This window comes from Mercenaria mercenaria, chromosome 3, assembly GCF_021730395.1.
Source record: "Mercenaria mercenaria strain notata chromosome 3, MADL_Memer_1, whole genome shotgun sequence".
Lineage (NCBI taxonomy): Eukaryota > Metazoa > Mollusca > Bivalvia > Venerida > Veneridae > Mercenaria > Mercenaria mercenaria.
Window position 1 is genome coordinate 91670640 of NC_069363.1, and position 11901 is coordinate 91682540.

Consider the following 11901-nt stretch of genomic DNA (forward strand, 5'->3'; position numbering starts at 1 on the left):
GCCTGATATTTTGGTAAGGGTAAGAACATTCGAAAATACTTAACAAAAGCAGCCACTGAAATTTTACTTTTGTCTCTAACTATTTCACATCTGGATTATTGCAATGTCATACTGTTTGGTGTAGCTAACTGTAAGGTGCATTAGAAAAAATGTATTAAAAACATGTGCGCAAAACTTGTCCTTATCTTGTCCTTAACAGGAGGGAATTTGACGGTTCTAAACAAGCACTTACATTGGTTGCCGGTGAAAGCAAGAATTGAATTCAAGATACTTTCTTTTATGTATAACTGTCACACTGGCAGAGCACCTCTGTATTTAAAAGCATTGCTTACAGGGTATATTCCTAGTAGACAAGGTTTGAGATCGTCTGAAAATTCTGAATGTCGTTATGTTGTTCCATACAACAAGTGCAAGACATTCAATGATAGAATTTTCTGTACTACTGGTCCAAAACTTTGGAATAAACTGCCGTTAGAACTTCGCAAAAGTAAATCACTTGACACATTAAAACAATAATCTTAAGACAATGTATTTCAGAGATATCGGGGCAATGTTTTGATAACTGATTATTATGCGAAAACAGCTGGTGATGGTTCTTAGATTTTTGTTAAAGGTTTTACATTTCAACATTTATATTTCTAAGGTTTGTTTAATTAAACGCACATGTTGGTAAGGCTCTGTGGGTAGGGTCTTTTGTAGTATTTCTTTCTTAAATAGTTTATGATGGCACCATTAAACGGGGGGGGGGGGGGGGGGGGGGGGGGGGGGGTGAACCTCTATATGCAGCTCGTCTAGGCGTACCATGTGATGCTTTAAGCACTGGTATTTGCAATAGGGGTAAAATGACCTCAAGGTGAGGGGTGCGGCCATGACTGTTTGTTACAATAAGGCTGTTATTATTATTACTGTCATTATTAATATTATTGATAATTTTATTATTACAATGTATTATTAATAACACTATTATTATGTACAACGCCATTGAATATATCATTGTATAAAAATAGGCGTTTAATTAAATTATTCAGTTTCATCTTTAAATAAACCCCAGGGTGGACCAGTTTTGACACAAAAGACATAATTCGAAAATATCTAGGTATAAGATCACCAAAGCATGAAATATGCCAAACATTTACTCTCGGGTGACAAGAAGATTTTAAAAGTTTTTCCTGTATAAATACAATGTATATGTGAAACAAGTAAAACTCCGAAACGGAACATCTTTTAGTCAAAACATACCAAATATTTAAGCTTTGACCTTACAATTTTCCAAAGAAGATCATTTTTGCATTTCGTTATTGTTTCCATGGCAACCATATTTATGCATGAGATTGAACTTTTTGAACAACTTTGGTTTATGATCGCTCAAGGAAACGCCTGACCAAGTTTAATGATTAAACTACCACAAAATAGTTTCCGGAGAGATAATGCTTGAAGACAGGTGTGAACGGGTGTCACCATTGTTATGATAGACTAAGCGTTTCATGTTATGCGCATGATTACGAGAATGCGAAAAACCGAAAAAAAGATGTTTTGTCATGTGTCGTACGTTGGTTGTTATTGAGCAAAACAAAGAAAAGACGACAAATTTAAGGCGCCGTTTTAGGCGCGTAGTTTCTCTCGTTATTTCGATTTTCCTCCCTGCTGAAACGTCGTCTGTTCATGTTTTTGCGGGCGAAATAAAAAGCGACAGAACTAAAAGACGCTAATCCGAAATGACCACGAAATGGTCGTCTACTTGCGGGCGCCCGCGGAAAGACGACAAACCGACATTAACAGAAAGACGTTTTCAAAAATCAGCCACCATAAATAACAGTAAAGTCAGCATTTCTTTCAAAAATGTAATATTAGTGATACTGGTGCGCTTTCTGAACTTTGCCTGTAAAAAACGTTTTTAGCTCACACGAACCAATGGTTAAGGATGTTTACTAGAACGGGTAGTGTCCGGCGTCTGACTTCCGTTTTCCTACGCAAACATTTATTCTTAAACATCTTCTCATCTGACACTAGTGGTCCGAATTACATCAAACTTGGTCTGCAGCATCCTGCCGAGGTCCCCTCTTAAGTAACTTTTCAAAAAGGGCGGTTGGCCCCTTGTAGGGGCTAATAGAACTAAATATAAACGACTTCTTCTCATGAACCACTGGCTGGATCTTTATCAAACTTTGTCCGTAGCATCATTGTAAGATCTTCTCAATTTCTTTAAATTTCGGCACTTGACATCTTACAGGGGCCGCTAGAACTAAAAATAGAAATACCTTTATCCAACTTCTTCACATGACCCGCTTGATGGATCTTCTTAAAGCTTGGCGTGTAACATTTTTGTATTAGAGAGTTTGAGATTTCAACCTTCGCCTTCCCCTTCAACGTCTCTCATATATATTTGGGATAAAACGTCACCGATATGTGTGTATTTTATTTATATCAGACGTTGCTACTAAAGTTTTCCATGTAATATCAAGTAAGCCTAAGACTTCTCTTTATTACTATGTGAAATAAAAAGCCTAGTTTCAGGATTTCTGCTATAGTGTAGGCTATAAGCCGAAAGATTGTGCACATTTTAGAAGAGTTTTAGTTTTGTATGATTCTTGTATATTATATCATAATTCTGATGTAGAACCCATCGCCGCATGAAGTATTTAACAAAATATAGGCCGATTTTAATGAAACTTTACCAGTGGAGATTTTCATTTTACTTGTCATAACTTTTTTATTTTTTGTTTAATTCTAAAAATATTTTGTACAAATATTTGTCTTTTAGCTGCTGACGCGATAGATATATTTATTTGGTGTTTGTGGCAAAATTACTGGAGCGTGTCGAACTTTATTGATTTCAACAATTCTGCGTGTAAAACATGTATACATTGACCTACTTTGTAAAAATTCATGTAAAGGATAAAGTTGGAGCCGTGCCAATTAGAATCGATATAAAAGTGGATATAATGTCAATGGAGGCGTGATTAAATTGATCTGAAACTTTTTTAGTTGACATTTTTATTGCAATTTTCTTATACAAAAGCTTATGACAAAAACCATTGGACCGTGACAAATCGTATTCATTGCTAGTATGTTCGTATTTGTTTGTAAATATTGAAAAATACTTTAAAAAAATCATGCAGATGAAATTTAATAAGACGTTCATATGAAATAAGGCAAAGCTTGACGACTTTGTCACAAGGAAGCTATTTACTACTAAAAAAACCGGCGCCAGGTTCTTGTGAAAGTATTTAAATAAGGAACGGAGGTAGTAATTCGCCGATTCTGCCTCTGTGGTCACGCCGAAAGTCGTCCATGTTAGTATATAGTGCTATTTTCACGCCTAGTAAATGTAATTTTCATGCCAGATATAAGCTGTATTGATACTTTATAGTAAAGAAGAATGTATGTGGATGATGTAAAGCTACGTTAAGTTTTATCGTTCCATGTTTGTGTAGAACCTGCTGGGTAATGAAATTGAATGTAGGTACCTGCTGATGTCTTCCTACGCAATATTATTGTTTTATCATGTAATTCAGTCACGTGACCATGGAAAACCCAATATTTTTGTTATTTATTGTCTATAGACAGACCTTCAAGACAAAGGCTATCTCGCAAGAAGTGGAAGGCTGGACATGCTGACATACATGCTATGCATTGTCATTTTACATTGAAAATAGTAGCAGAGACAGTATATTCTAACCTACAAAGAAAAAAACGTTGCCATTTCTTACAGGTACGAAAGTAGTAATTTGCTAGATATGTCCCTGGAGAGTCGATTACACCGTGACGTTATTTGCCATCCGTCGCGTTTGTGGCATCCTTTTCCAATTTCATTCTAGAATATTTCTTTGAAAATGTTATCATTTTTTTTTTCATCTAGCTGGAAACTTTGATAAGTAACTTTGAGCAACTGGATGACGTTATATTATTATTATTATCATTATTATTACACAGAGCGATCTGACCAGAGGGGATAGAGTGAAAAAAGGCCCCCAGAACAGAGAGAAAGAGAAATCCCTTTTAGATACAGGCCTGTCCGGCTAACTTAGCATAGCTCTTTGCGAATAGACAGAAAGTTTTAGAATCCATCAAATACATGAACGTTACTCGAGCTATCTGTTGAATACGAATTTAAAGTATCTTTCTGTCGCGTTCTATGTAGCTTTATCAGTTTCGTTTTGTCTCGTTGGGCGCATACCAAAACAACACATACACTTTCAAAATTTTATTATGGTGTGTTGGCGTGTGTGCCAGGTCGACACAAAGAAACGTGTTTCATAAACCGCGCGCAAGCCAATGCAACATCTACAAATATCCTAAATTACCTATAGATAAACCAACGACAGCATTACACCTGACGACATACTGAAATTATTACGTATACGCAGAATATTTGAAGACAAGTTTCAGATGTTATTATCGACGAAATGAAATTGTTTAACAGGCTGAATACAAAAAAGACAAGTTTTAAATGAAAAGGTATACATCAGATGCCATTTTCGCGGCAATGCTTTTCACATGTTTTATTCATGATTTTTTTATATAAAAGTATAGGTTATAGATCATTTATTGACATTCTAATGCAATTAAGTTTGCCGAAACGGAGCGCAGCGTAGTGAAGGCAAAACTTAATGTATTAGAATGTCAATAAGTGGATCTATAACCGACATGTAGTTAAAATGCCCCTTTTTGTCAACATCTCCGTCTCACATAGGGAACCCTTCTTTGAAATTACCTTCTAACATGGCTCGATTTGATTTCCAGTTAAACAAAGAAGAAAATCAAGCTCTATATATTCTGCGATAAACAACGGTTGACGCGCGAGAGCATTATGACGTCAATTATGACGTCTAATTGCCGCATGACGTCTGATACATTACTCCTCGCGTAAATGAAGTCCAGCATAATATTTATTTAAATATATCCATGAGCATGTCAGAATGTAAACAATCAAGGCCTTCTTGTGATTTATCGTCTAATTTACCACGGTTCATCGTTCAGATGCTTCAGTATTTAACCACTCGGGCTAACGCCCTCGTGGTTCAATTCCTACGCATCTGAACTCTGAACCGTGATAAATCAGACGATAAACCACGCGAAGGCCTTGATTATTTGTTAATTTAATCAGTAGAAGGATATTTTTTTAAATTTGAAAATTTGTACATAGTGAATTTTTACAATATCTTATTAAAATCGGTTTCTGTTTAATTTTGCAAAGGTGATTTCGTGGATAAAAGTTTAAGATTTGAATTTGAATTTCCCTGGGAGGTTTGTCCAACATTGCCTTTACACAAAATCATGCGGGTGACGTAGATCTAATTATAAATACAGTAGACGACTCATTTATCGAGTAGTTTGTAGAACACAATATGACATTCTTATCCAATGAAAATATGATATGCAGGTTTAACTTTGGGCACGCTGGTTTATTTTAGATCATTAGAGGTTAATTGACCTCCGGTTTACATTTGAATTTAATGAACAATAGAAAAATTTATATATATATAAATAGCAACAATTAGTGCACTTCCAGGTCAATGCTGTATTTAAATCGTGGAGGATATACAAAGAGTGAAAGGCACAGAAAGGTAAAACTTGAACTACAAAAGTACAGCTTGCATTATAAAGATAAAAGAAGAAAGAACAACACAATTTGATATCATACTGATATAGACATATTGTTTCTTGAAGGCAGTTCTTGTTTTGGCAGTTGCTCCGCTTCCTGAATGTGGGAAATCCATAGTAGGCGGAACAATGAATACTCCTTATTTTTGTACCACTTCAAGATTAAGTTGAACTTTTTTTCAGTTATGAAATAATATGAAAATAAGTTGGTTACATTGGCTTGCCATTGGATGATCAAGATGTTTGAACTATTATGTAAGGGTAAAGGTCTTGTTTATCATAGTGTCTTCCCTTTTGACAGGGTCAACCAATTTGGTTTATGAGACACCTTTATTGTGCGTTCCAATTACCTCCCAACTCCTACCACTATACCAGGCGCCAGGCGGATAGAAGTCCGTAACCATTCATTTATCTAGCTTGCGGCTCACGAACCGGCACTTTCGGACAAACATCCCCCGGACGACCGCTCCCTATGGGGCTCGAACCTTCAACCTCCCGATCCCGAGGCGGACGCCTTAACCACCGTGAAACGGTGACCGATTATAAGTGACAATAACATATAAAGAACATGAAAATGTGAATAAATGCAAGGGCCATAACTCCCCACTAATCACCTGACAACTCGTTTTGTAGATTCTCATTGACACTTGTTTTAAATTTAGCTCAATATTTGCATGCATGGAGACAAATGTTTTGACATCTTCTTTTATAACAAGACATTTTAGACTTTGCGTTTGCGGATACTACAGGATTATTTTTGCTTTTGACTCCTGATTAACTTGAATTTCAAATGTCACGTGTATAATATTACTTTGTTTAATGGCTAAATCTTATTAAAATCATGTCCTGCAAACGATAAGCTTACAGTAAGGGAACATCTTAAAGCTTTTGTAATGATGACAAGCTTATGGCTAATAATTATGTTTATATAATTTTAATATTTATTGCCCTTTATTCACATCTGACCTTGATCTGAAGGTTTAAACTTGTTATTGACCCTGAGGACAAATTGTTGGATATTTCGGAAGGAAAGAAAACTGAAATAACGGTGCTGAAGCCAAGAATCTGATATTATGTCTCGGACATTGACAGCCTAATGACAATGTATAGAGACCGAAACTATTGGGACATTGTGCACTGAAAGTTTGACATACTGACTTCAAATCAAAATTAAGGCTCATTTACCAGTCATAAATGACCTGTAGATCAAATTTAATTTTAGACCAAAGCATTCTCTTGTTATTTGACAAAATATTTTTACTGTTCTAGGTCAATGTGACATTTTACTTTTGATCTACTGATCTCAAAATCAACAGGGGTCATCTGCTGGTCATGATCAACCACCCTATCAAGTTTCGTTAATTTCGTGATTCTAGGTCTAAACGTTCTCAAGTTATCATTCAGAATCGGTTCAACTGTTCCGGATCGCTGTGACCTACACCTTTGACCTATTGGTCTTAAATTTAATAGGAGTCATTTGTTTGTCATGATCAACCACCCGATACAGTTTCGTGATTCTAGGACTAAGGGTTCTGAAGTTATCGTCAAGAAACTGTTTGACTGTTCTGGATCACTGTGATCTTGACCTGCTGATCTCAAAATCGACAGAGATCATCTGCTGGTCATGACCAACCTCCTTATCAACTTTCAAGATCCTAGGCCCAAACATTCTTGAGATATCATCTGGAAACGGTATACCTGTTCTTCGTCAATGTGACCTTGACCTTTGACCTACTGACCTCAAAATCACTAGGGGTCATCTGCTGGTCATGATCAACTCTATTAAGTTTTGTGATTATAGGTCAAAGCGTTTACAAGTTATCGTCCAGAAACTGTTTAAATGTTACAGGTCACCGTGATCTTGACCTTTGACCTATTGATATCAAAATTGATAGAGGTCATTTGCTGGTCATGTCCAGTCTTCTAAACAACTTTCATAATCCTATGCCCAAGCATTCTTGAGTTATCATCTGGAAACTGTAGACCTGTTCTTCGTCAATGTGACCTTGACCTTTGACCTACTGACCTCAAAATCAATAGAAATCATTTGCTGGTTATGTTCAATCTTTCTATTAAGTTTCGAGATTCTAGGTCAAAGCGTTTTCAAATTATCGCCCAGAAAATGTTTAACTGTTCCCGGTCACTGTGACCTTGACCTTTGACCTACTGACCTCAAAATCAATAAAAATCAATTTGCTGGTTATGAACAACTTCCCTATTAAATTTCATGATCCTAGGTTTAAGCGTTCTTGAGTTATCATCCTGAAATTGATTGGTCAACATATTAAAAGACCGACAGACAGGCCGGCCGGCTTCTGAAAAACAATATACTCCTCCTTCTTAGAACGGGGGCATAAAAATAGGATGTCACAACTAATTAGCATGTCCTTTATTACTTACAACATCATTTTTTGGAAAGATAGCTGAACAAAACTATTCAAAAATCAAACTTTAAATGTACCATTATAAGTGTTGTCCGATTTTTCTATAATTTTACAAAGTAAAGGGCCGTAACTCTCATATGTGCTCATCTATTTCGTTTCTTAGCATCCAGACTGATTAATAATTTCCTCCGACATACATTTCGCATAAAATGATGGGACATTTATATTTCATAAAAAAGTATATGGTTGGTGTTGTATACTAATACCTTTTTAAAAATGATTTCAAGGGGCATAACTCTGCCCCCTATTATTTAACATAAAAGGCTTGGTAGAGGTGGGTTCTACATCTAAAATGTTTCGTTATAGATAATAGTATTGTATCAGATAAAGATCCAAACTCTTCTAAAAAGTGCACAATTCGGCCATATTTTCAGCCTTATAGCCTACACTATTATTAAATTATTCGATTATTCATATGTATTATTAGACTAAATTTGATGCGAAACACAATCAATAACTACATGTATAAGAAAAATGAAGTTTTGTATGGCTCATGATTTTAACTAAATACATTGAATTGAACCTGGAAGTATGAAGTTATCAACTTTGAGATTTTCTTCAAACTTTAACTTCTACGGCATATTTGTGTCCCCAGGCGGTATCGATTATACCAGCTCGGCCCTTTTATCGTAAGAAGTGAAGTTTTGAGCGTCCGAAGATGTGATATCACGAAAGTCAAAACTTCAGTCTTTTTGCATCTGCTCTGTCCACATTCTCGGCATCAAAGACTGAAATCTGGATGGAGGCACATGGCATGACAGTCATTTTACTTGAACAATGAATAATAACGGGCAATTATCATGTGGCGGAACATTTTATTTTCACTTCCAAATAAAATCAATCCGTTTCTGTCGGACACTTAATACGACAATTGCGTTTTAATCATATACAAAAAAATGGTACTAGTAAGACGAACAATTCTTCTGAAGAATCAGACAATTTCAGATCTATGATAGCATGATGCGAGAAGTTTCCTGTTAGCCGTATGGGATAACTCTTTGGATCATTCTTTGCATGCACGGACGCAGAGCCTGGCATAGGGGCATTGCGGGTTAATCCCCCCTTTTATTCTTACATTTTACAAAGAAAATCGGTCTATGATTACGAGAGTATCTTACATTTGTTTCAAATCGCTTGTTAAATGTATTCATAAATTGTGTATTTTGGCTCATGTTATCAACAGATCATTACAAAAGGTTAGATTTTCACCAGGTACATTGTTTATGAGACTCTACAAGTAAAACGCGTCTTTTAAGGAATTCGATGTACAAAGTACCAATTCAAAGTAAAAAAAACTTTAAGAAAAGCTATGAAATACTAGTCAACAGCATGACGGAGGAATATGTCCTTTATATTTTATGGTCATGCTTTTTGTGTTTGCTTTATCGCATATATTTAACTTAACTTCAAAGTATATCGAGACATGCATTTGTAATAGTTGGAGTTTCATGTTTTTGTTTAAAAAATATTAACTGTATTATCTTTCAAGAACACCATCAACAACAGAATACGTTTATATGATTATCATTTTTATTTCCTCTCATGTATGATTTACAATCGTGCATTTTGTACTGACATCATTTTATATAAAACCTAAATGTTCGGAGCAACACCAACGAGTTTTCACATTGTTCACATTGTTTCGTAGGGACGTATTATGTTATGGTCCCGATGTCCGTCTGTCTGTCCGTCCGGGCCAACGTCCTGAGGTCTATGAGCTTCGTTCCGTCCATGTTTTATATGAAATTAGAAGAAAACCACCTAATTTATGTGGAAATTAGCCCCTAAAGATCAAAGAAAATGCCACATAAACACCATATGTTGGCATGTCCGTCCTGTCCGTTAGCAATTTCGTGTCCGCTCTGTAACTCTTGAACCCCTTGAAAGATTTCAAAGAAACGTGACACAAATGTTCACCACACTGAGACGACGTGCAGAGCGCATGTTTTGGATGCCTCATTTCAAGGTCAAGGTCACACTTAGGGGTCAAAGGTTATATGAGTGTGTTTCATGTCCGCTTTGTAACTCTTGAACTGCTTGAAGGATTTCAAAGAAACTTGGCACAAATGTTCACCACACTGAGACGACGTGCAGAGCGCTTGTTTCGGATGACTAGCTTCAAGGTCAAGGTCACACTTAGGAGTTAAAGGTCATACATGACTTTTTTGTGTCCGCTCTGTAACTCTTGAACTGCTTGAAGGATTTCAAAGAAACTTGGCACAAATGTTCACCGCACTGAGACGACGTGCCGAGCGCATGTTTTTGGATGTCTCATTTCAAGGTCAAGGTCACACTTAGGGGTCAAAGGTCATATGAGTGTGTTTCGTGTCCGCTCTGTAACTCTTGAACTGCTTGAAGGATTTCAAAGAAACTTGACACAAATGTTCACCACACTGAGACGACGTGCAGAGCGCTTGTTCCGGATGACTCGCTTCAAGGTCAAGGTCAGACTTAGGGGTCAAAGGTCATATATGACTTTGCTTTGTGTATATTGCTATGCATTACAGTGCTCTTGTTTTTATTTGGCAGATCCCTTTTTGTTCTCTTACAATAACTTTTATTACTTCCCATTTTTGTTACTATAAATAGCTAATTTTGAAACTTTTTTATTATTGGCAGTAGGGAAAAAACTGAGACCACTTTTCTGTGTTACAACATGGATGGTACCTCCAATTTTAGATGTATTTTGACAGAACTTTACCTGGTAAGAATTTTTTTGTGGACTTAGAATTTTTTTTTTTTTTTTTTTTTTTTTGAATTTCTTCTTTTTGTTGTTCCTGTCATTTGGGTTTCAACAGTCAAGTTCTTTAAATTTTACTCCCATCCTCTGATGTAACCCTTCGGGCGTATATTGCCCCGCTTGGCGGCGCTCTTGTTAACAAGTTAGACAATACAATGTAAATAAAATTACTCCCTGCTGAGAAAGACTCTAATATTAAAATACCAGATCATATCAATTAAGCACTTTTATTAATGATTTTCGCATTGTATCATCTTTTGATAAACTTTTTAATACATTTTACAAATATCGGATTAAAAAAAGGACTATGTTTAATTTTCAAAATTTTAAAAACTGCATCACCATAGTATTCCGGGTGTGTAAGACCAATTTCAAAAGTGTTTTAAGGTTAGTGTTATATTTCTTTGATGTAGTAAGGTTTAGTAAAAGTCTTCCGTGGTTCATGATAACGGTCACCCTGTTGTAATAATTTATTGGAGATATGAAGATTTATATCATTAAAATCCTCTGTCATTGCAAAACGAAAACGTTGTGAAATATCAACACCGTATGATGTTGCTGACTGTAATAATTGCAGACCATGTCATAATGGTGTCATAAAAATAAAGATCGTGTAAAGCATTGAAAACAAACTGGACATCTAAGTTGTAGCAGATTTGTATGTTCAAACATTGTAAATTTGAAATATATAGAGAAAACGTTGATCTAAATCGTAGGAAGGAAATGAAAAGGCTGTCAAGAAATGTAGAATGCCAGGATTTCAAACTTAATTTTGGCATATCAATCATATACACAGAAGATGTGACTTACAATCAACCTGGGCATGGACAGCAATAATAGCTTAATATGACGTATGAGTATGACCATTTGATGAGTTACAAAGTTAACGATTGGGAACCAGTTGCGATATAATAATTTCTGAAATTCTTAAATGGATTTTTTTCATTCAAAAAGAGAGGTCAATTTTATTGAAAGCTAAATTACTTTTGGCGTTTTGAAGTTCAAAACATAAACTATTTCACTAAAATTAAATCCTCAAAATTGCTCAATTACTTTCGCTCGTATCTTTGTTAACATTTGTCACTTCGCCTTCATTTTTATTTTGTTTTGAAT